The following is a 23,681-nucleotide window of genomic DNA, read 5'->3' on the forward strand; positions in this document are numbered from 1 at the left end:
TGTTGCAGCACGGGGGCTTAGTGCATGTGGGGTCTTAGTTCCCCATCCAGGAACTGAACCCACATCCTCTGCAATGCAAGGCAGATTCTTAACCCCTGGACCATCAGGGAAGTCCCCAGCCTGATTTTAGGAAGTGCTCTGTGCAGTGTCAGAAAGCAGTGCATTTCTTTGGGAGGCATTCACTCCATATGTGTTTACCATATTCACTCTGTTGCCCCTTCGGGTCTGGCACTCTCTCACTGCTGATTAACAGCAGTGAAATACAATACCCAAAACCATCTGCCCTCACAGAGCTGACCTGCCTGTGTCTGAGCATCGGGGGAGACACTGAGGCAGGGTGTGTGTGTGGGGGGCCTTTGAGTCGTCAGCCTGGATGGATCTTGCCATCCCTCCAGAGCATCCTGTAACTATCTCAGCTCTCTGTCTTCATATCCCTGAGACACAAGCCTGTGAAGGAGGACACAGGGTCGCCACAGGACCCTGGTATACTGTAAAATTGCCTTTGGATTTGGAAGTCTCAGGAAAAACTTCTTCACTTAAAAACAATCTTCAGTCAGCCTATTTTTCATGTTTCTTCTATTTAAGATTCATGGGGACAAGGTATTAAAATTGTCCACCTGAGAAATTACTCCCAGAGAACAGCCAGGTCCCACAGACATTACACATTCCATCCTTGACATGAACATGTAGGATCTCAGCTAAAGCAGACCCATAGTTACTGTTATCCAAGCGCTTGTGCTTGATGCTGTCTCTCAGAGAAGCCATGCTAATTTTCCTGCCTCTGATGGCCAGGTATTTACATCCTCAAGCCCCTCGCCCCCACAGCTATCTTTATTCTTTTGCACCTGTCTTTTTCTGGCTTGCACTTTCCTTTGCATAGTAGTCTTGGGATAGGCCCAGTTTTCCATTTTTCGTATATTTTTTCCTCTCAGTGGTCTGCTGTTGAGATATGTATCACCCTGGCAGGAAAAAGAGAGAGAGGGTGAGAAGATCCTTGTGGGCCAGAGCTGGGAGTTCTAACATCTTTGTCGCCTTCTTGCTAGAAAGACAGTGCCGCCAGGTGCGTGGGCTGCTTTTTCTTCCTTGTAATGAGCATCACCAGGTCATACCTGGTTCATTCTCTTCTAGGTCATAAGGCTTTAGGGACACCTTCTTTGGGCCTGGCATGCCTGGATAGGCCTGGGATATGGGGTTAAAGACAGAATGAACCAGAACACAGAGAGCAGACCCCAGGGGCTCCACCTCATCACCTCTGGATGCTGTTGGCAGGACTGTGCCATGGTGACACAGGACGGTAACATGAAGACAGGGCAACTGGACCAGGGCCAGCAGACCCCAGGCATAACCGGGGGATCTGCTTCACATGGTGCCTGATCCTGGAAGATAAGACCTAGGTAGAAGGGGCTGCAATGCCTCCTGAGTCTGGGTGGTGCAGGGAGCCTCAGGAGTAACCCCCACCAAGAGAGGGGAGCTCAACAGAAGGGACCCCGTTGAGGTTTTTGCCCTGAAAGGAGGTTACATGTTAATCGTCAGACTCATCCAGAGGCAAGACACTGGTTTCCTTAACTTTCTGAGAGAATCATTATTTAAGAGTCAGAATTAAGACAAAGATTCTGTGCCCTATTTTTTTATTCCCTCCCTAAGCAAACGGTAAGAAAAGGCTTAGCCTGAACCCAAGAGAAGTCGGAAAGAGCAAAGCAGAGCAGGTGAGCTTGGAGCACGGTTGCTGCTGCTGCTAAGTCGCTTCAGTCATGTCCGACTCTGCAACCCCACAGACGGCAGCCCACCAGGCTCCCCCACCCTTGGGATTCTCCAGGCAAGAACACTGGAGTGGGTTGCCATTTCCTTCTCCAATGCAGGAAAGTGAAAAGTGAAAGTGAAGTCGCTCAGTCGTGTCCGACTCTTATTGACCCCATGGACTGTAGCCTACCAGGCTCCTCCATCCATGGGATTCTCCAGGCAAGAGTACTGGAGTGAGGTGCCATTGCCTTCTCTGCAGAGCATGAAGTCCACACCTACCGGCTATGGGCTGGGGCCACAGGCCCTCACTCCTCAGACGGCGTCTTGGAGGAGCCTAGACGCCTGGACGATCTCCAGGAGGTGATGCCCTTGCCGGTCGCACGGTGTCTGGAGTGCAGCTTGCTGAGGGCAGTCTCCGCCATGCCCGTCCGCTCCTTGACATCACCCAGCTCGTGCACTGTCTTCTGTAGCGGGCCAGCGTCTGGTTGGCCTGCTCCTCCCGTGACCAATGCACGGTGGAAAATGGGGCGTAAAGCTGGCTTGTTCCAGTTAAATGTGCGTTGTTTTTGCTTCTGCCCAGACATCCTAAGAGTTCAGTCATTCTGTAAGGTTCGTTAGGAGACACAGCAGTCCTGGGTCAGGGGCACACTCCAGGTCATCCCGGACACCTGCCTTCATCACTGTTAGCTGATGGTTTTGGGCTTTGATGTCCATGTTTCTAAATGAAATGTGCTCTGTGTGGTTTTAGGCATTAGCTCTTGGTGCCCTGCTGTGGCGGAGAAGGCAATGGCACCCCACTCCAGTACTCTTGCCTGGAAAATCCCATGGATGGAGGAGCCTGGAAGGCTGCAGTCCATGGGGTCGTTGAGGGTTGGACACGACTGAGCGACTTCACTTTCACTTTTCACTTTCCTGCATTGGAGAAGGAAATGGCAACCCACTCCAGTGTTCTTGCCTGGAGAATCCCAGGGACGGGGGAGCCTCGTGGGCTGCCGTCTATGGGGTTGCACAGAGTCGGACACGACTGAAGTGACTTAGCAGCAGCAGCCCTGCTGTGGAAGGTGTGGTTTTGGCACTTTCTCTGGCCTCTGTTCCTCATTTCCCATCCCCTCGTCTTCCCAGTGGAGCCATAGTGTCGTTTTAGTTAGAACCATATTTCCTGTAAGCCTGACCTTTAGCCAGGCTTTTGGGAAGGGTGGCGGGTGCCTGGGTGACTGATGGAGTCAGCGTGGTGGGCCCAGAGCTGGCAGTGAATGGCAGCAGAGTCAAACCTCTACGTCCTGAGGGGGCCGGGGACTTGCCTCCCTGCTCTTCCTCCAGGGGCTCCTCCAGCAGGTCCAGGTCGTGCGTGGTGTTGGCGAAACTCACCTTGGCCGTGCTGCGGGCCTGTGGGGGCCAGACCGGACTGTCAGAGTCCCCCTGGTCCCTGTGGCACCTGGGACCATCACTTAAAGATATGTGATGTTGATCAACAGTGCAGCAAGAGGTGAAAAAACATAGGAGTCTGCAACCCAAACCACCGAGGTTTAATTTTCCTTGATCTCTCCCCATTACTGTCCACAAGGATACATAATTTCTTTCATTTAATTAGCCTCGTGCGCCCACACGCATGCTCTGGCTTTGTAGTTAACTTTTTTACTCACTGTGGAATCAGATAATTTTCATGTTCCTTCTGCATCTTCATAACACACAACTTTCTTCAAGGAGGCGGCACTGTTGCCCCCGACCTCACCCGCAAGCCAACCTTGGACTCTTCATCCAGCTACCGCTTGTAATCGTCCACCTGCGACGTCAGGGATGTCTTTATCCCCAGGATCTGGTTGAGCGGGCTCTGGGATTCTTCATACTCCCAGGTCAGCTCACCGTTTTCAGCTGGGTGAGGAGACAGAAATGTGGAGCCAGATGGGCTATTGGAGAACCCATCAATATGACAGCTTGGCCGGCAGGGCTGGGATGGGGAGCACGGTGACCCCCACCTCAGCTGCCCAAATCAAGTGGGCCCAGGAGGGGCGCAATGCCCAAGGGTCCCCACTGTCCAGGTGATGTGCGTGGGACAAGTAGCTTCGGATAATGAGGCCCCCAGCCCCTGGCAGGGGACACACAAGTTTGGAGACAACAGTGAGGCCAAGAATGTTTACTTTGAAAAATCCATTCGTCACAGCCCCTGAACCCACTCCTGTCATCTGAGGACTGATTTCTGGAGCCAGAGGACGGCAAGGGTTTCCAGCTCTGCCCTGTAAGTCTTCAGTTTTGTGATCGAGTCACCCCCAACCTCACTGTTCACTCTTCTTATCCATCCAGTGGGGAAATTGATTTTTAAAAGTATTGAGGATGCGGCAGTAAGGCCAAATGATGCTTCAGGTTCTCTGGTGTCAGTGCTCGAGAGCTGTGTCTAACTGGCACACCCAAGGAGTGTGAAGCTCTCCAAGGAACTACACTTTTGCTTGACCCAACTGTTGACCCCTGTCTAGGGCCCAGACTCTGCGAAGTTGGATGTTAACTTGCATATGCATGAGTCGCAAATCGTTTTTGACCTAGATATGTAAAGAATTTCTTCTGATAGAAAAAACCCCAAATCAGACCCAGAGGTTGCAGTATTACTGCCCTGTTGGACAGGAACCAGTTTTGCATCTAACTTGTCAGAGTTACTGAAGCGTTCCTTTCCCAACTGGCTGTGTAAACCTTGGTCCCTCAGATGCTTTTCAAAGGTGGCTCTACCATCTTTCCAGTTCCCTCATTAGTGACCCGTGTTTGCTTTATGTTTGTAGGCTGATCATGTTTTAAAATGCTTGAAAACTGTGTTATATCAGTAGTACTGCTCCTCCCGCTGATCCCACAGAGAGACTGAGAGAACCAACATGAAAATGTTTTGAATTGTGTTCCCTGTTTTAGGCTGTAAAGATGTTACTTGGAGCAAGCACTCAGCGGGCAGAAAAAAACATCCCTGTCTCATCACAGGGGATGTGGGTTTTCCAAGGTCAGGGAGGCTCCAGGAGGGGACCCGGCTCCTCTTTCAGGTTCCTTGAGGATCCCCATTCCGTTCTCAGGAAGCTGCGGGGAGGGGCGAGCTCACCCTGGAGGCGGGTCCAGATGGCGTTAATTTCCACCCACTTCCGCTCCAGCTCAGCCACCTTCACGTCGGCCTCTGCCAGGTTGTCCTCCAGCTTTCGGATGTGGGCCTCAGCATTCATCTGCGCAGCGAGAATGGACCCAGTGAGGGAACGAGCAGGCCCAGGCCAGGCCCACCCTGTTTCCCAGCTGGGCTGCCCTCTTGCAGCCTCCCTGGCCACCTGCCTCATCCTTTTAGAACACCCTCATCTCAGCAGCTCACCATTTTCTATCAACATAAACCCAGAGCCTTTGGGTTGGCACACAGCCCCTCACTTGTGGGCCCCGGCTGACCTCACCCACTAAGAAAATGCCGCATTAGAGCAGGATAAAACAGGCGCTACTGTGGTCTCTCTGGAGTGTCTACAGTTTGGAGACACCTGTTGGCTGGGACCTGGGCCCCTGAAGCCACATCCCTGCTCACCTCTGGAGCCCCCCACTTCCCTGGAGCCCCTCACTTCCTTCATGTCACATGAAGACTCTTCCTGTGGCAGGTGCTGCATAAATGCATGTTGAGTGACTGACTTCATTTTCTTTCCTCCCATGTATCGCTTTTTCAGCGTGGCCGTGACTGCACTTGTCTCTCTTCCTACGTCTCCAGCTCCTCGAGGATACAGTCCTCCTAATGTCGTGGAGATCCTAGTAGCTCACATTTACGGAGCTCTTCCTCATGTGCCAGGGACTGTTGTAGCCCTAACGAGCAATGTGAGGCGGGGATTATCTTTACCCCCGTTTTATGGATGGGGAAGCCAAGGCACAGTTGGGTGGTGCACCTTGGCCAAGGTTGTATCCCCGGCGTGTGGGGTCTGTGATGGGTCCATCTTGGTTCCCTTCACAGCATCTAGATCGCACCTCAGGTCTGTCGGGGGGCTCCTCAGGGGATATTATTCGAGAAGGCTCTGCAGGGATTCCCCCTCACCTTGGACCTCTGCATGGTCTCTACGCTGGCGTCCATCTCGGCCTTCATGCCCTGCTTGTCCTTCTCCAGCTTGGACCTCACCCTCTGCAGGTTCTCCACATGCTCAGTTAGCTTGGCCATGGAGTCCGTGTGCTTCCTGCACACTGCACTCTGCACTCTGCAGGGCCGCCTCCTCCGGCTCCCGCTGCCGCAGCTGCAGCAGCTCAGCGTCCCGCTTGTGGTTCAGCTCGAACCGGGCAGAGCAGAGGCAGGCTCATGGGCAGGCCAGCACCAGCCTCCCTGAGACGTTCAGTCTCAGTCCCGCTTGTACCCACTGAACTGAGCAGCCCAGAGCAAGTGGACGGAACCAGCCCCCTCTTGCCTGTTCTCTATTATTGATTGGTTTCTCCCCTAGGTAGCCCCAGAAATTCAGCAAGGACTAACTGGTCTTTATCCCCTTGCTCATCGTCCAGTAGGTGGGCAGGATTTGGGGGTCCTGGGCCCCTTAGGATGGCACCTGAGCAGATGCGGCTCCCCCAGCCTCTTCCAGCCTGTCACTTAAGTCTTCCAGGTCTCGGGACAGGTTGCTGTGTTGTTTCTCCACCTGGGGGAGATGAATGATGCTGACCCTGACTGTCCAAGAGCCCCCGTTGCCTCTAGTAAAGACTGGGATGACCGAGTGATATCTGTGAGGTCAGGGGCCTGCGCTTGCAGGGGGTCTGTCTTCTGCCCCCCGCCCCCCACCCTCAGCAAAGGGAGCTGTCTGGGGGCCTTAGTGCCCGTCCTGCCCCCCAGCCGCACCGGGCTGAAGCTGGAATGTGTGTGTTTGGATTCATCTCCCTGTGGGATCCCTCCCCACAAGCCTCCCTCCACTCCTGCTCTCCCCTTCACACCTCTGTGCCTGCACATGCAGGTGCTATCTGATCCCCTTTGCCTGGAACCTCCTCCCCCCCTCTGCCTGTTCAATTCAGTCTTCAGGCGCCCAGGCTGCTGCTGCCGCCTCCCCTTGGGCGGCAGCACAGAGAGCATCTGTGCAACATCAGTGTGCACGTGTGGCACAGTGCCGGGCACACGGGAGGCACTCAAGAAACTAACAAGGCCTTTCCAGCTGGAACCCTGTCCTCCTCTCTATTGGCTTCCGGAGGAGTTTCTGCGCCTGGTTGGACTGTGGCTTCCCTGGGTCTTTTGACTCCAGGAAGAGTGGATGTGTTTCACTCACCTTGGCTCATTGCCCTCTCAGCCTCCAGCTCTTGATTCAGCTCCTCGATTCATGCCTAGCAGGCAAATAAGCAGACAGAGCAATTTCTCTCTCCAGGTGTGAGGTTAGAGACCTACCCATTGGCCTTGTAGGATGGAAATGAGGGATGGCAGCTTAGCCTATACGGGACACTGTCAAAAGCAGAAGGAAGCAGGGCGCAGAGAGTGTGCAATGGGAGGCAGGAGGGAGGCAGGGGTGTACACGACACCGCCAGGGGGCCGGCCTGGCTGGCCTGGACAGAGTGGTGCGGGGACAGTGGGTGACGAGCAAGGGAGGGAGCAGGGCTAGTTCGTGGAGGGCCCTGCGGCCACCGTGAGGACTTGGAACTGAAGCTGGCGTGAGGCGGATGTGAGTCAGTCTCTGAAGACTGTGGTAGTCTCCGAAGACTGTGGTAGTGGCCGGTCAGCAGATGGGGGCCGAGGCCCAGGCCAGTGCATTTCAGGAGGGGAGTCGGGTCTCCTCCGCCCCAGACAGACCTGGCGTTCCTTCAGTTTCCGCTGCAGTGTGGAATTCAGAGACTGCTTGTCCTCTCCTTAGAGTTGACAGAGTTGATTTCCATATCCCTCCTGCCGGAGGAGGTTTGCCCTCCTGAGGAAAAGCTCTGAGGCTGGGCTAGTGGGTTGGCGTGGGAGTGGAGCCGGGGGAGACCTTGACCCTGCTGAGACCCCCTCACCCCGACCCCTGGCCTTCTCACCCTGCAGATGAGTCACCCTCCACTGGCTTCTCACGGACCCACCCATTCCTTCACTCCCTCGTGCATTTATTATTTTCTTTCTTACGTACTGAGTCCCTCCTGGTGCCAGACGTCACCTGGGATTCCAGGGACTCATCAGTGAACGAAACGGACAGAACTCCCTTCTCTGGTGCAGCTTACAGTCTACAGACCCCAGAATCGCACAAAACACTTGTCCTTTTTAGGGAAAACGTTCCTTCCAAAACTTGCCGCAAAAGGCTGTCTCCTCCTAATGCGTGAGTCCCATGTGTCAGGAGCCACATGTGAGAACTAAGAAGCCAGAGACCAAGCAGATGGATGGGGAGGATAGGTCAGGGTCTCCCACATCTTCTGGGTGTTCCTCCCGAGATCCATGCTGAGAGGTGGATTTCGCTGCACACGCCCTCGGGGCAGCCAGTGGCACTTTAGACCTGCCTTAGGCAGAATGTGCTTCAAAGACACAGAGTGCAGCTTCTGCCCCACAAGGGCCCTCCTTACCTGCCTCCTTCTCTCCCTTCCCCTTGGCCTCTGACTTGGTTCTGGTTTATGCTTGGACTGTTACAGTAGCCTCCCAGTTGTCTTCCTGCTGCCAGCTTTTCTCACCCCACCTGTCCTTCGTGTTATTCCCAGGGTGACGCTGATAACATACCCCCTCCACTCCTCGTGATCTTGGACAGCTCAGTTTGTAGGCTTCTGCGCAGACTCCCTCCCTCTGGGGTGGCTGCTTTGCTTACTATCAGCCTCTTGTCCAGTGTCCATGGCCCTGTGTGAGGCTGGGAGCTCCCTGAGCACAGGGAGCACCTACTTGTTCCTCCCTAATCCTCCATGCCTGGCACAGAGTAGGTGCTGGGGAAGTGCATTTAGTACACAAAGCCCTGAGCACAGACTGTCCAGGAAGTGCTCGGTGTTGCTAACACTGCTGCAGGCGAAATGAAAAAGTGCATACTTTTTCACCACCTCCTGGAGATCTAGCTTGGACCGCTCCATCTCATTGAGAGGGTCGGTGGTAATCTTCAGGTCATTCTCAGCTTTCCGGCGAGCCTTTTCCACTTCCGCCCAAATCTTCTTTTCCTGTTTCCAGTTATCCTCTGGCTGCAGAGACAAAAAATACAAGAGAAAGTAGAGTTGTGTGCGTGGCGGGGGAGGGGGTGTCTGAGGCCAGAATGCAGTAAAGAACCAGACTGGGCCAGGTTCCTTAGCTGTGGCATCAGAAAGACCCTCGCTTCCTGTTTCCCAGAATGGACAGACCCGGCCATCAGGGTGTAGAATCAGGCCTGGGGACGGGGCATTACCTCGTGGATCTGGCTGCTGAGCTTGCTGCTGGTCTTGGTCAGGTGGTTCACCTTGTCCTCCTCAGCTTGCAGGTTGTCAAGGGTTTCCTGGAAAGATACAGGTGTGTGTCCCACAAGGCGGGTGGGAGCAGCTGAACAGAGCTGGTTCTCTGCCATCACTTCTGGGCCGAGTTGATGATGTGAGCGCCTGCTCCTGAGAGACACGTGAGCCCAGGGCAGAACGATCTCCCGTCAGCCACAGGTGGACCCCAGGGGCAGCTGGGGGCTCTGGTTCTCCAAGGGGCACATAGGAAATCTGCAGGGGTGTGGCTTCTGGCTGTCACAACATTTGGGGTCCTCACTATGTGGGTGTTTCCAGAGACACTGGATGTCTGGTTGTGCTCTGGACAATAGGCTGTGAATAATTCTGCAGTCCAGCCAGCCATTCATGTAAGTAAACAACTATTTATGCTTTTCTGAACCTAGAACTCAGCACCTCTGCACATTTAACTCAAAAAAAATTTTTTTTTCATTTAGCATACACTACATTTTAAAAGAATGATCTACCATGAAAACTGAGAGAGGATTTACTTGTTGAAACTTCCCTGAGAATTATTCTCTGTTTCGTAAAGTCTCATCACTGGCAGCACCCACACTTGGCTACCTGAGTCACCAACACCCCCTCCAGTGCCCATCTGCAGCCGTCATAGATGGCCTTGGGCAGGCAGCACTCTCAAATCCACCTGAGCTTTTGCAGTTTGACAGTCTCATTATTTATTATGAACTAATGTCACTCATTTCTCCATTATATGGAAGGGCACCCAATTGATTTTCCTGAAGTTATGTATTAGTTACATTATTGTTGTCTTCAATTCGGGATGTAAGAGGGCCTTCCAAAATACAGCTGATCCTCATTGTCTGTGAGTTATCTATTTGCCAATTTGTCTGCTCACTAAAGTGTATTTGTAATCCCCAAATCAATACTCATGGTGCTTTTGTGGTCATTCATGGACACGCAGAGCAGCGAAAATGTCAAGTTGCCTGAGGAGCACATTTTTCCCAGCTGAGGTTGGATAAATGATGCTCTATCATCTCGGTTCAGCTCCTACTGCAAACAAGTGTCCTTTTCCTGGTCTGTTTAGTGCCGGGTTTTTTTACATTGGTGATTTTTTTTTTGGTGATTTCATTGCTTACTATGCCACCACGCACAGTGCCACCATGCTGCCTGGTGTTCCTGACGCAAGAAGGCTCTGAAGTGCTTTGCAGAGAAAATCTGTGTGTTGGATGAGCTTTGTTCAGGCCTGAGATACAGTGACTGTTGACCGTGAGTTCAATGTCAAGGAATCAACAATATGTATTAAATATTGTGTGTTTTTCAACAGAAACACACATAAAACAAGATAATGTATAAATCGAAACCATGTATGATATATCGATGGGTTGAGAAAAACACTATGACCAAAGGTTTGCAGGAACATAAACGCTGGGCTGGAAGAAGCACAAACTGGAATCAAGATTGCTGGGAGAGATATCAATAACCTCAGATATGCAGATGACACCGCCCTTACGGCAGAAAATGAAGAGGAACTAAAAAGCCTCTTGATGAAAGTGAAAGTGGAGAGTGAAAAAGTTGGCTTAAAGCTCAATATTCAGAAAACTAAGATCGTGGCATCTGATCCCATCACTTAATGGCAAATAGATGGGGAAACAGTGTCAGACTTTATTTTTCTGGGCTCCAAAATCACTGCAGATGGTGATTGCAGCCATGAAATTAAAAGATGCTTACTCCCTGGTAGAAAAGTTATGACCAACCTAGATAGCATATTTAAAAGCAGAGACATTACTTTGCCAACAAAGGTCTGTTTAGTCAAGGCTATGGTTTTTCCAGTAGTCGTGTACGGATGTGAGAGTTGGACTGTGAAGAAAGCTGAGCGCCGAAGAATTGATGCGTTTGAACTGTGGTGTTGGAGAAGACTCTTGAGAGTCCCTTGGACTGCAGGGAGATCCAACCAGTCCATCCTAAAGGAGATCAGTCCTGGGTGTTCTTTGGAAGGAATGATGCTAAAGCTGAAACTCCAGTACTTTGGCCACCTCATGCGAAGGGTTGACTCATTGGAAAAGACTCATGCTGGGAGGGATTGGGGGCAGGAGGAGAAGGGGATGACAGAGGATAAGATGGCTGGATGGCATCACCGACTCGATGGACGTGAGTTTGAGTGAACTCCGGAAGATGGTGATGGACAGGGAGCCCTGGCATCCTGCAGTTCATGGGGTCGCAAAGAGTCGGACACGACTGAGCAACTGAACTAAACTGAACTGAACCTTGTATTTCCCCAAGAGCAGAGGTTCAGGCTGAATTCAGTGACTTCATCACCTCAAATAATGAGAACTGAGTGTGTTTGTTGTAAAAGAGGGCTCTGGGTTTGATATGATGGAGAGTCACAGTCTAAGGGGAGGTGTTGCCGGGGCAGCAGAGAGAGGCGCTCTGGGGACATAACGTAGACCCATGATGTCAGCAAACACAGGGATGTGGGTCCACTGATCTGGTTCCAGGCTTCAGCTTGCTCTTGGGGCCTGATCCGGGCTAGGAGGCGTTCCGTGCCACTGTCGGCACTGATGTGTGCTCAGAGCTGCCTCTGCACTCAGAGCCCTGTGATCTCAAGAGCTCACGTCTGTTGTTGCTGCGGTGAATCAAGATTTGCTGGTGCTTTAGAACTCCAGGGCACTTCCATGGGCCCACTTTGTCCCTACGATGCTAGGAGCATCCCTCCCTGGTGCCTGGACCATTCTGACCACACCTGCTTCCCCCTTTCACTCTGAACCTGTCCTGGTTTGGGTGATAAATGACATGATCACCCCACTACAGCAAACCCGGAAGGGAGGCCGCCAGTGACCATGTCCACTTGATGGACGAAGGCACCGTGATTCAGGGAGATTCGGTGACTTCCCAGGGGCCCCAGCTGAGGGGTGGCAAAGCTGGGGTTTGAACAGGGGTCTCCTGTCTCTGAACTCCCACTTCAAGGGGAGGGCAGGCAATACCTACCTGATGCAGCTCCTCCAGCTCCCTCTTCTCCTTCCAGAGCTTGGCGATGGAGTCTTCTTGAAGGGAGAGGTCCCCAGTCAGCGAACAGACTTTGTGATCCAGGGCCTGGAGGTGGGGTGGGGGACTTTAAGGCTGGGAATATCTTTGGGGGCAGGGGGGAGGGGGTGCATGCTCCAAGAGAAGGTCTTCAGCATAGCTGCACCCCAGGGTCACCTGGGGGCCTTGGAGATGCCAATACCCAACCAAGTCAGGATCTCGGGGTGAGGAGGCAACGAGGACACTGTCAGGCCCTGGCTACTCAACGCCTGGTCCTCGGACAGCAGCCGTGGCATCGCCCGGGACTGTTGGGAACACAGCCCCTCGGCCCCACCAGACCTGCCGGCCCAGAGTGTGCGTCTTATCGAGGTCCTGGTGGTTCGTGTGCACCTCAGCACTGGAGACACCCCGGTCCACCTTCCCTTGCTGGGGGGTCCCACCCATGTGAGGTTGGAAGGGGGCCTGGGGCTGAGGGCCAGCCACCCAGTACCAGGAGCTGGGGAGCTGCATGCAGGGGCAGCAACTGCTTGTTTGGGCAGAAACTGAGCAGCTAAAGGTGACTCCACCTTACAACAGGGTTGCTTCTTCTGGGAAGAGGGGTGCAGATATGGTTGGTGGTGCAGAGGGGTGTTCCGTGAGGGGCCCCAGGGATGCTGAGGCTGAGTGGGCAGTGGGCCAGGCAGACACCCAGGAACCCAGGCACAAGGAGACCCAGACAGGCCCAGGTGTCCCCATGAGGGGAGCAGCCCTCAGCCCTGAGTCAACTGCTGTCTGACATCGTAGCAAGTGCCGTGCATGGCTACTGAGCCCTCGAAATGCAGCCAGATCGACCGAGGAGCTGCCTCTGAAATTGTGCTGAATTAAGTTAAAATAGCTGCATCTGGCTGGCAGCTCAGTCCTGGGCAGCACTGCTGGGCAGTGCTGGGTGTGGCTCCTGCAGGGTGAGCCAACTAGGGGGTTCCCTGGCCCTGGGAGGACTAGAGTCAGGCCTGGGGCCTCCCCACCTGCTTCTCCTTCTCCATCTTGGCCAGCATGGTCTCCCAGGCCCTCCAGGTCCCGCCTGAGGTCGCTCAGCTCCCCCTGCAGCTTGCGCCTATCAGTGCTCAATGAGGCTGACAGGCCCTCCTCCTCCTCCAGCCGCTCTCGCGTGTTGGAGATCTGGCTCTCCAGCCCTGTCTTGGCTTTCATCATTGGGGTCAGGCGCTCCTCCACGACCAGCAGGTTCTCACGCTCCTGGTGGAGGAAAGAGCGTTGGCCAAAGGCAGGGTCCCAGCACCTACAGGGGACAACAAATGCAAACAGGCCTGGGGCCCCAAGCAAACGTGTCCTGGGGGTTGGATGGAGAGCTGGGCCATCTCCAAGCTCCTTGCCAATGGGCGGGACCAAGCGTCGTCCAGGAGTGCGGTCCCAGACCAGCCGCAGCAGCATCACCAGCAAGCCGGCTAGGATGCGACATCTCAGGCCGCACCTGTGGCCTGTTCATCTGAATCTGCATCATAACAAGATCCCAGGTGATCAGGTGCACCTCGAGGTGTTAGGAGAGTGGTCTAGGAGAAGTCCAGGCTGTGCCGTCTGGTCCTCTGACCCCGGGTGTGACAGTGCTTCCATTCACCCACGGGGAGGGGCCTCTCCACCCAAATGACTCCCAGCATTGGTTTAGCACTTTTGTGTTAACAATCTGGTTCCGTTGTCCACAGTTCCTCCTTTTAACAATGCTGAGAAGCAAGCCAGGCAGGCGTTGAGAGAACCAACATGCAGAGGGGGTGGAGTTGTCAGAAGGCACACAGGCAGTAAGTGGGGGTGTCCCCTGGGGTCTCCCTGAGATGAGGTCAGGGGCCATGTGGGTAGAAGACCAGACCAGCTAGATGACTTTTAGTTTGTGGTATAAATTTACTGAAATTCACTTCTTTGCAAAATAAGGGAAAGGGTCATCATGAAGGTGCTTCTGTAAGGGGAAGATCGTTTTATCCCTGTGGTCTCACTTGGTCTCAGCCTCCCAAACATTGAATGAGGGTCCCAGCTGGAGCAACGCCTCCAGACTGTGGAGAAACCATGTTAGAGACAGCTTAGGGAAAGCGGTAAAGCTCAGGCGGTAAAGTGTCTGCCTGCAATGCGGGAGACCCGGGTTTGATTCCTGGGTCAGAAGATCCCCTGGAGAAGGAAATGGCAATCCACTCCAGCACTGTTGTCTGGAAAATCCCATGGATGGAGGAGCCTGATAGGCTACAGTCCATGGGGTCGCAAAAAGTCGGACATGACTGAGTGACTTCACTTTCAGGGAAAGCGGATGGATGATTCAAGTGCTAACACCATGATGGTCAAGGAGACACGGCCATGACGGCAGGGAGGGTCGAGATGGCACTGGGCCCCTCCCAGTCAAGGGTCTTCTACTGATAGCCTTGGGACCGTGATCAAGTCTCCAAAATTCAGTCAAATGTACTTTTATACCCTGAAGATACATATGAGAACTGGGTGTCTCAAGAGGTGGTTGTGAAGGTCAAATCAGAGAAGGACCTCTGTAAACCAGCAGGGTCACAGCAGTGAACCCACTCATCGTGCTGGGAGTCTGGCTTCCCACGGAAACTAAGTCATTTGTTCTCCCTACTGTGTTTGCACTTGATGGGCGAGGAAAAGGAATCAGAGAAAAGAGGGCAACTTCCCAAGGTTCTCAGGGGAGCCAGGGCACTCCTCCCACCATCTTGTGACCGCCCCCATGTCTGGATAATCCCTCAGACCCAGCATGTACTGTATGTGTGTGTGCCCAGCCTGCTGCTGTGGGCAAACAGGAATTTGATGGAGATTTTTGGTAGCTGGGTCAAGGGTGACATGGCAATGAAGCAAAGGTAAGTCTGAGAATTCCCCATGGCCTGGATGGACATGGCTTCTTGGAAGGCGACCCTCCTTTCTTGTTAAATCTACAGGGGTTTTTTTGTTTTGTTTTATTTTGTTTTAGGCCATGCATGCAAGGCATGCGAAGATCTTAGTTCCTTGACCAGAGATTGAACCTGTGACCCCTGCATCAGGAGCATGGAGTTTTAACCACCAGACCACCAAGGAAGTTCCTAAATCTTCAGTTTTTATGGACAACCTGCTTGGGATGAGACAGGTAAGGATGTGAAGTTTCCTTTTAAAATAAAAATTTCAAAGTAAAAAAGGGAATTGATTTAAGGAAAGAGGGTCAGACATAGAACAGGCGGGGAGAGTACCATGATATCCAAATTTGAGAAATTCTTATTTAGCTCCCTCTGCGATCTCAAGCCCTCCAGCAGGCTGGCCTGGGCATGGCTACCTCTGGCCATGCAGAATTACTATCCACGCCCCTCACCCCCGCCCCACCTTTCTACTTGTGGTCAGCACCGATTGTCAGAAAGTCCTTTCCTACGGGGAGGAGAAAGAAGCTTCTGCGTGAGCTGTGGGGGGCTCAGGACCCCCAGAGATGACCTGTGGCCTGTCCACCCCTCCACGTAGCTGCCCAGAACACCCCGCCCCTCAAGACAACCCCGTCCTCCGGCCTCCTGAGTGCAGCAGCCCTGTCCCCGGTGTCCAGTGGTATGCTTCCTCATAACAGGGGGTCCCCAGGCGGGATGCCAGGCCCCAGCATGACCTGACCCGCATGTAGTAGGTGGCTCGTGGACTCCTGCATTGGTTGAGAGTGGCCTGGTTGCTTGGGCACCTGCAGCCCCACCACCCGGCTGACTCACTCACCCTCACTGCCTCAGAGCAGCCTGGTAAAGGAGAGACGGGATTCCACGGTTTCCTAAAGCCGAGGACGTCACTGAAGGGGTTGAAGGGGCTTCAGCATGCCCAGGGGTGAGGCACTGAGCATCAGGCCCACATTTGGGGGGCACTCTCTGCATCCTCAGAGGGTTTTATTTTGAGGGATAAGTTGAAAGTTGGGAGGACACACCATCATTTTTCTCAGGGAGGAATCCACCCCTGTCTGAAAGGAGGCTGCACTCTTCCTCCAAGGCGCCCTCATTTCCAGACTGTCCCTGCAGCCTCCCTAATCCCTAAGAGGCCTCCCACCCCCAAGAGGCCCCTGTGCCTGGAACCAAGGCCCCGAGGCCCTCACCTTGATGTAGAGCTTCCACCAGCCCTAGGAACGCAGCTGCAGGAACTTGCATGTGTTCCTCTGGATGACCTGCAGGCACATTCTGCAAAAAAGAATCTAGGGTTCCAGGGGTTAAAATGCAGGCATTGTGGGGGAGGGTGATAGGGGACCGGCTGCCCCAGTGGAACCAGCTCCTGTCAGACAGCTTAGGGCTGAGTTCACTTCCTCCTGCATTGCCCCTCCTTCCACTCCCTCACTGGAAATCCATTTAGTCTTCAGATCCCATCTCTGCAGTCTCTGGAATCAGCCCTCCTGGCCCCTAACAGCTTCTTTCAACGGTCATCTAGTGGGGGCTTCTGGACACTGAGTCCCACCACTTAGCCCCTGACTTTTGTCCCTGCCTTTGGCCGGGTCACAGGGGTCCTGCTGGTGGCTTTCCGGACTTCACTACTCTTATTATTTCTTCACTACTGTTTTTATTACTTATACTGTGACCACAAAGAGCCAGAGTCCACCACAGGGCCGCCAGAGCTTTTCTCAGATTACCATTTTAGGGAGATGGCTGAAAAACACGATTCTGAGGGCAGGGACTTGGAATGAAGACTTTTGGGTTCTGATTGTGACTTTCTCTGGCCCAGTACCTTAACCACCCTCTGATCTCAGTTTCCACATCTGTAAAATGGGGTTGCTGTTCTGCCACACCCCTCTCTCAGCGTCATTATCTGGATCAAGTAAGGAGAAGGCTGTGAGAGTGACTTGTCAATTGTAAAGAGAAAGGTTTGTATTAGGTGGTCCGTGTCAGGAGTTGAACTGTGTCCCCTCCTAAAAGATAGGCTGGAGTCCTGCCTCCCAGAACCTGTGACTATGACCATATTTGGAAATAGAGTCTTTGCGGATGGAATGACTGAGGTTAAGATGAGGTCGGACTGGAGTGCATGTGTGTGCGCTAAGTCGTTTCAGTCGCGTCCGACTCTGTGTGACCCCGTGGTCTCTAGCCCTCCAGGCTCCTCAGTCCATGGGATTCTCCAGGCAAGAATACTGGAATGAGTTGCCATTTCCTTCTCCAAGGGATCTTCCTGACCCAGGGATCAAACCTGCGTCTCTTGCATCTCTTGCTTTGGCAGGCAGGTTCTTTACCACTAATGCCACCTGGGAAGCCCCCATCCTGGAGTGGGGGGTGGCTAGCCTCAGAGGACTGGTGTCCTTAGAGAAAGAAGGGAGACATATGAGGACAGCCCTGTGAGGATGGAGGCAGAGACTGGAGTGGGGCAGCCATGGGCTAAGGGGGGCCTGGGCCCCCAGGACTGCAAGAGGCAGGAGAGGCTGCTCTGCAGGCCTTGGCGGAGCCTGCCTGCCAAGACCTTCATTTCAGGCCCCTGAGCTCCAGGACTGTGGGAAACCAAGTTTCTGCTGAGGGTTCTTCGGGCCAGCAGAGACACTGTCAGCCTCCCTCCGCACTGCCCAGTGTCACTGGTGGGGCTGACCACCGTGTGTGGGCAGGGTCCCAGCTGCTCCATGTGACTGCTGAGGCTCCAGTGGGCCCACCCGCTTGGTGCTACCTTCGTTCCAGCATCTTCTTGAATTGGACCCTCACGAGGAAACTGCAGAGCCGATGCTGCAACATGGTCATGATCTCGGTGGGGCATTCGTCCCGCATGTCCTCGAGCCTGGCCAGGATGCCCGCTCGGAAGAACACCTCGGGGAAAGACACAGTGATCTGAGAATAGCCCAGCTCACCAGTGGCAGAGGCTTGGGGGGTGGATGTGGGGTGGCAGTTCAGAAGCAAAGAACGATATTTTAGAAGGGTCCTTCGGCATTTGGAGACCCTGGTGCCGACGTCTGAGGCCCTTGGGAAACAGCTGGCATCGGCCTGGAAACCTGCCCAGCAGAGCACGCCAGCCCCAGCGTCTGTTTCCTCTTGCTCGTCGTGGACCTTCCTACGGGCTCCAGCCTGGCCTGGCACTTACTAACTGGGTCACCTGGAACACGTCCCCTGACATCTCAGGGCCTCAGTGCCTCATCTGGGAAGTGGGGGTGTTGATCCCTCCCCTAGAGTAATCCTAGAGGGTTACTATACAAATGGAGTAACAGGAGGGAAGCGCTTCTGCAGACTGTGAAGCTCTGAGTGCAATGTGGCAGACTGTTAGGATCCTCGCTGCTGTATAAGGTGACTGCTCGGCAGTGGGACACCAAGCTGCCTTCCTTTGTTGTTCAGTCGCTCAGTCGGGTCTGATTTTTGTGACCCCATGGACTGCAGCATGCCAGGCCTCCCTGCCCACCAACTCCCGGAGCTCAGACTCATGTCCATTGAGTCTGTGATGCCATCCAACCATCCCATCCTCTGTCATCCCCTTCTCCTCCCGCCTTCAATCTTTCCCAGCATCAGGGTCTTTTCCAACGAGTTGGCTCTTAGCATCACGTGGCCAAAGTATTGGAGCTTTAGCATCAATCCTTCCAATGAATCAGATCAGATCAGTCATGTCCGACTCTTTGTGACCCCATGAATCGCAGCACGCCAGGCCTCCCTGTCCATCACCAACTCCTGGAGTTCACCCAGACTCACGTCCATCGAGTCAGTGATGCCATCCAGCCATCTCATCCTCTGTCGTCCCCTTCTCCTCCTGCCCCCAATCCCTCCCAGCATCAGAGTCTTTTCCAATGAGTCAACTCTTTACATGAGGTGGCCAAAGTACTGGAGTTTCAGCTTTAACATCATTCCTTCCAAAGAAATCCCAGGGCTGATCTCCTTCAGAATGGACTGGTTGGATCTCCTTGCAGTCCAAGGGACTCTCAAGAGTCTTCTCCAACACCACAGTTCAAAAGCGTCAATTTTTCGGCTCTCAGCCTTCTTCATAGTCCAACTCTCACATCCGTACATGACCACTGGAAAAACCATAGCCTTGACTAGACGAACTTTTGTTGGCAAAGTAATGTCTCTGCTTTTGAATATGCTATCTAGGTTGGTCATAACTTTCCTTCCAAGGAGTAAGCGTCTTTTAATTTCATGGCTGCAGTCACCATCTGCAGTGATTTTGGAGCCCAGAAAAATAAAGTCTGACACTGTTTCCACTGCTTCCCCATCTATTTCCCATGAAGTGGTGGGACCAGATGCCATGATCTTCATTTTCTGAATGTTGAGCTTTAAGCCAACTTTTTCACTCTCCACTTTGACTTTCATCAAGAGGCTTTTGAGTTCCTCTTCACTTTCTGCCATAAGGGTGGTGTCATCTGCATATCTGAGGTTATTGATATTTCTCCCGGCAATCTTGATTCCAGCTTGTGTTTCTTCCAGTCCAGCGTTTCTCATGATGTACTCTGCATATAAGTTAAATAAACAGGGTGACAATATACAGCCTTGACGTACTCCTTTTCCTATTTGGAACCAGTCTGTTGTTCCATGTCCAGTTCTAACTGTTGCTTCCTGACCTGCATACAGATTTCTCAAGAGACAGATCAGGTGGTCTGGTATTCCCATCTCTTTCAGAATTTTCCACAGTTTATTGTGATCCACACAGTCAAAGGCTTTGGCATAGTCAATAAAGCAGAAATAGATGTTTTTCTGGAACTCTCTTGCTTTTTCCATGATCCAGCGGATGTTGGCAATTTGGTCTCTGGTTCCTCTGCCCTTTCTAAAACCAGCTTGAACATCAGGAAGTTCACGGTTCACATATTGCTGAAGCCTGGCTTGGAGAATTTTGAGCATTACTTTACTAGCGTGTGAGATGAGTGCAATTGTGCGGTAGTTTGAGCATTCTTTGGCATTGCCTTTCTTTGGGATTGGAATGAAAACTGACCTTTTCCAGTCCTGTGGCCACTGCTGAGTTTTCCAAATTTGCTGGCATATTGAGTGCAGCACTTTCACAGCATCATCTTTCAGGATTTGGAATAGCTCAACTGGAATTCTATCACCTCCACTAGCTTTGTTCGTAGTGATGCTTTCTAAGGCCCACTTGACTTCACGTTCCAGGATGTCTGGCTCTAGGTCAGTGATCACACCATCGTGATTATCTGGGTCATGAAGATCTTTTTTCTACTGTTCTTCTGTGTATTCTTGCCATCTCTTCTTAATAGCTTCTGCTTCTGTTAGGTCCATACCATTTCTGTCCTTTATCGAGCCCATCTTTGCATGAAATGTTCCTTTGGTATCTCTGATTTTCTTGAAGAGATCCCTAGTCTTTCCCATTCTGTTGTTTTCCTCTATTTCTTTGTATTGATTGCTGAAGAAGGCTTTCTTATCTCTTCTTGCTATTCTTTGGAACTCTGCATTCAGATGTTTATATCTTTCCTTTGCTCCTTTGCTTTTCGCTTCTCTTCTTTTCACAGCTATTTGTAAGGCCTCCAATGAATATTCAGGACTAATTTCCTTTAGGATGGACCGGTTTGATCTCCTTGCTGTCCAAGGGACTGTCAAGAGTCTTCTCCAACCCCACAATTCAAAAGCATCAATTCTTCTTCACTACCTCACAAAGCAGGCTTGGGACAGTCACAGTCGCTTGGATATGGGGTTGGAGCCCCCTCAGATGAATCCTCTATGTGGTCACTTGGATACTGAGAGGAAAAAGGTGGAAGAGGATGCTTCTCCCCCTGCCCTCTTTCCGCCAAAACCCCAGAGTAGCCATTATAGGGTAGAGACATTGGGCTTGATATTTCCAAGTTACTTGTGGTTGAGGTTTGGTCTCTGGGGACAGTGAGGTGAGCATGTGGCTGGCGGGGCAGAGCCCACGTGAGCCAAAGTCACAGGTGGGCACACCGCATACAGGCAGAGTCATTCTGTCCCTTGTTCTGCCCCTGCTGCCAGAGCGGGCCTGGCCCCCAGGGAGCGGAGCTGTCCCTGGCAGCCCTGGGCCTTTACCTGGACCCGAGGTGCCCAATGCAACCCTTGGACTAAGCAAGGTGCAGTCTGCCTGCCCAGAGACAGCTGTGTCAGACACAGGCGATGTCAGCCCCGGCCTGCCTGATCACAGGACCTGCAGCTGGGGGGCGTGAGGCCTGCTCTGGCCCCCCTAGTTCTGTGAAATTAGGCACGTGACCTCCACACCTTCTCCAGGCTTTCCTAAGTTTCCCACCCATCAAAGGTGGTGTAGGGGAAGGAGCTAGACTCCGAGGTTCTTTCTGGCTCAGGTATTCAGCAGTTCTGTGACCAAGTTCCCATAAGTCAGTTTAGTTCAATGGTGCAGGAGGCCAAAGCTTACGGTGCTGGCAGATTTGAGAACGGTGTTACAATCCCGCCAACACCGCTGGCTACAGAGCAAGCTGCAGGAAATTAGGGGCTCTCCGTTCTGTCCACCTGCATATCCCTAAGCCTGCACCGTGCCTGGCACACAAGAGGTGCTCTGTACGTGTTGGACACACATGCAACCTGGAACTTCCCCGGAGTTCCAGCCACACAGCCAGCTGAGAAGCTGCACCTGCCTGCGCCCCCCATGAGACCTGGACGGGCAGGCGACCCACTCAGGGCTGCTTGGCGGCCCACGCTGAGCCTGATGCAAAGCCAGTGCCCTTCCCACATCGCCCTGGCTGTCACGTCGGGGTGCAGGCAGGTTGGGCAGCTGTCGATGGACACCACCCACCCTCAGCCTTGCCCTTCCAATCCCAACAGGATTCTGCAGGGCAAGGAAGTGGAGCAGACACAGGCCCCGTGAGTCAGGGTCGGGCATTCGCTCAGTCTGAGTCAACCCCAACTCACCTGCCAGCTCAGGGCCAGAGCTCGCGGTGTGGGTGGGCTGGGCTTCGGCACTTCACCCCCAGACCTTGCCCATACACGTGCCATGGTGCCCTGGTCCAATCCAGGACCTTGATTCAGGTTGGCTCCTTTTATTCTTAGAAATCTGGGGCCCATGCAGTCCTAAGGAAAGTTCTCCTGTTGACTGAACACCGCTGTGTCTGAGCTGAGTTCTCACGTACGCTACTCCCAATCCTATGAGATTGAATTTAGCAGCCCCAATTTTTCGGAAGAGGAAACAGAAGCTCTCAGCAGTTTGACGCAACTGGTTCACAGCTGAGCTGGAATTCACATGTCACCACCGACCTTCCTGGGACAAGGCTGAGGGAGAAGACCCTACCTTGGTGTGTCCAATCTTGTATTCATTGACATCCAGGTTGATGGACCCCAGGAGCAGCTCTGAGGCCTCCCTGTTGTTCACGAACCCCTGAGGAATCACGTCGGGGTTCAGCACTTGGTACCTGTTGGGAGAGACAATGACAGTCCCCATCCTCCCCAAGCTGGCAGCCCAGGAAGTCTGCCTGCACGGTCACTGTCCATCTGTGAGATGGCCTTTGAGTCAGCTGTTAGGCTTGGTTTGCCGAGGCCCATGGCAGGCAGAGGGAGGGGCCTTGCAAGAAGACACCAAAACCTTTCCTTCCTGATCTTTTCTTCCACACCTGGCAGAACCACTCCTTTTCCTGACCTGCCAGCAGCCCCCTTTAGTCATTCCTCAGTTAGGGACTTCAGAGGGCTTGGACAGGATGACCTCTAGTGACTCTTCCCGCACCATCATCTGTGACCATGTGTTCTAACAGTTAGGAAGTAAAAGAACCCCTAAGGTGGAGTTCTCAGTTTGGGCTCCCCAGAAACAGAACTTGAGACCAGGGTTCAAGTGCAAGTAGTTTATCTGAGAGGTGGCAGAGCTGGGGAGTGGGGCAGGGGAGCCAGCAAAAAGCACGTTGTCAAGTCAGTTATCACCACAGGCATCTGGGGCTTCATGCTACTGGGGGACCCTGGTGTGCGGGACCAGCTCCCCCTAGCTCACAAGAGCTTCTGTGCGTCTCTTACCAACCCCGCATAGAGTGATGTCACATTAGTAGCTTGAAATTACCACATGGTGGGAGTATTTATACCTTAGAAATCAGTAGATACTAAAAATCAGGGCTTCGTTTCTTTTTCTTTTTAAATTTTAACTTGGAGCCCTGTTGTTAAACATTTACCAACACACAGCTGTCTGACAGCCAGTATAGAAGATGCCTCAGAGTTAGCCCATCACCAAGGTTGGGGAGCTGAAGTATTTATATGCCAACTGTCCTTAGTCCTCTTGGTTGAGAGCTGCTCCTGGGCTGGGGTGGGGGTCATTAATTGCTGATCATTTCAGCCTGCCAAGAGCGAAGCAACTTTCGCAGCCAGAGAGAGCACCCAGGCAAAGAAACGGGGTGCTGGCCACTGAAAGTTGTGTCATTGTGTACAGAAGTAGTGACAATAAGACAGTGTCCATCAGGTACCCACAGTGCCTGCTCCAATGGGACTGTTTATCAGGAGCCAACTGCGGACACCGAGAACTGTGCTCAAGGCATCAGGAAGACACCGCTCACCTCTGTGTGAACTCGGTACTGCAGCCTGTTTGAGAAGCCCTTCCTACAAATCCGGAGGCCTTCCAAGATTCTGTTGCAAGCCAGCTGGTGCATGATCAGGTGGGCGGCCTTCGCGCCTGCCAAGAGGGAGAACAGGACAGGGAGTTACTACCCTGGGGTATCTGAGGCCACTTCTTGTCCCTCAAGGACGCTGACCTGCATATCCATGTCCTATCTCCTCCTGTCACTGCCCCGGGGGGGGTGTCCCAGGTCCCCCACAATT

At 53.0% G+C, this 23,681-nt stretch overlaps 1 pseudogene; it reads right to left on the reverse strand.

The window, feature by feature from the left end:
* Positions 1–2,174: 2,174 nt before the first annotated feature.
* MYH16 (myosin heavy chain 16 pseudogene) overlaps positions 2,175–23,681 on the reverse strand; it is a 44,807-nt pseudogene continuing 23,300 nt past the window's right edge.

This window comes from Bos taurus, chromosome 25 (genome assembly GCF_002263795.3).
Source record: "Bos taurus isolate L1 Dominette 01449 registration number 42190680 breed Hereford chromosome 25, ARS-UCD2.0, whole genome shotgun sequence".
NCBI classification, from domain to species: domain Eukaryota; kingdom Metazoa; phylum Chordata; class Mammalia; order Artiodactyla; family Bovidae; genus Bos; species Bos taurus.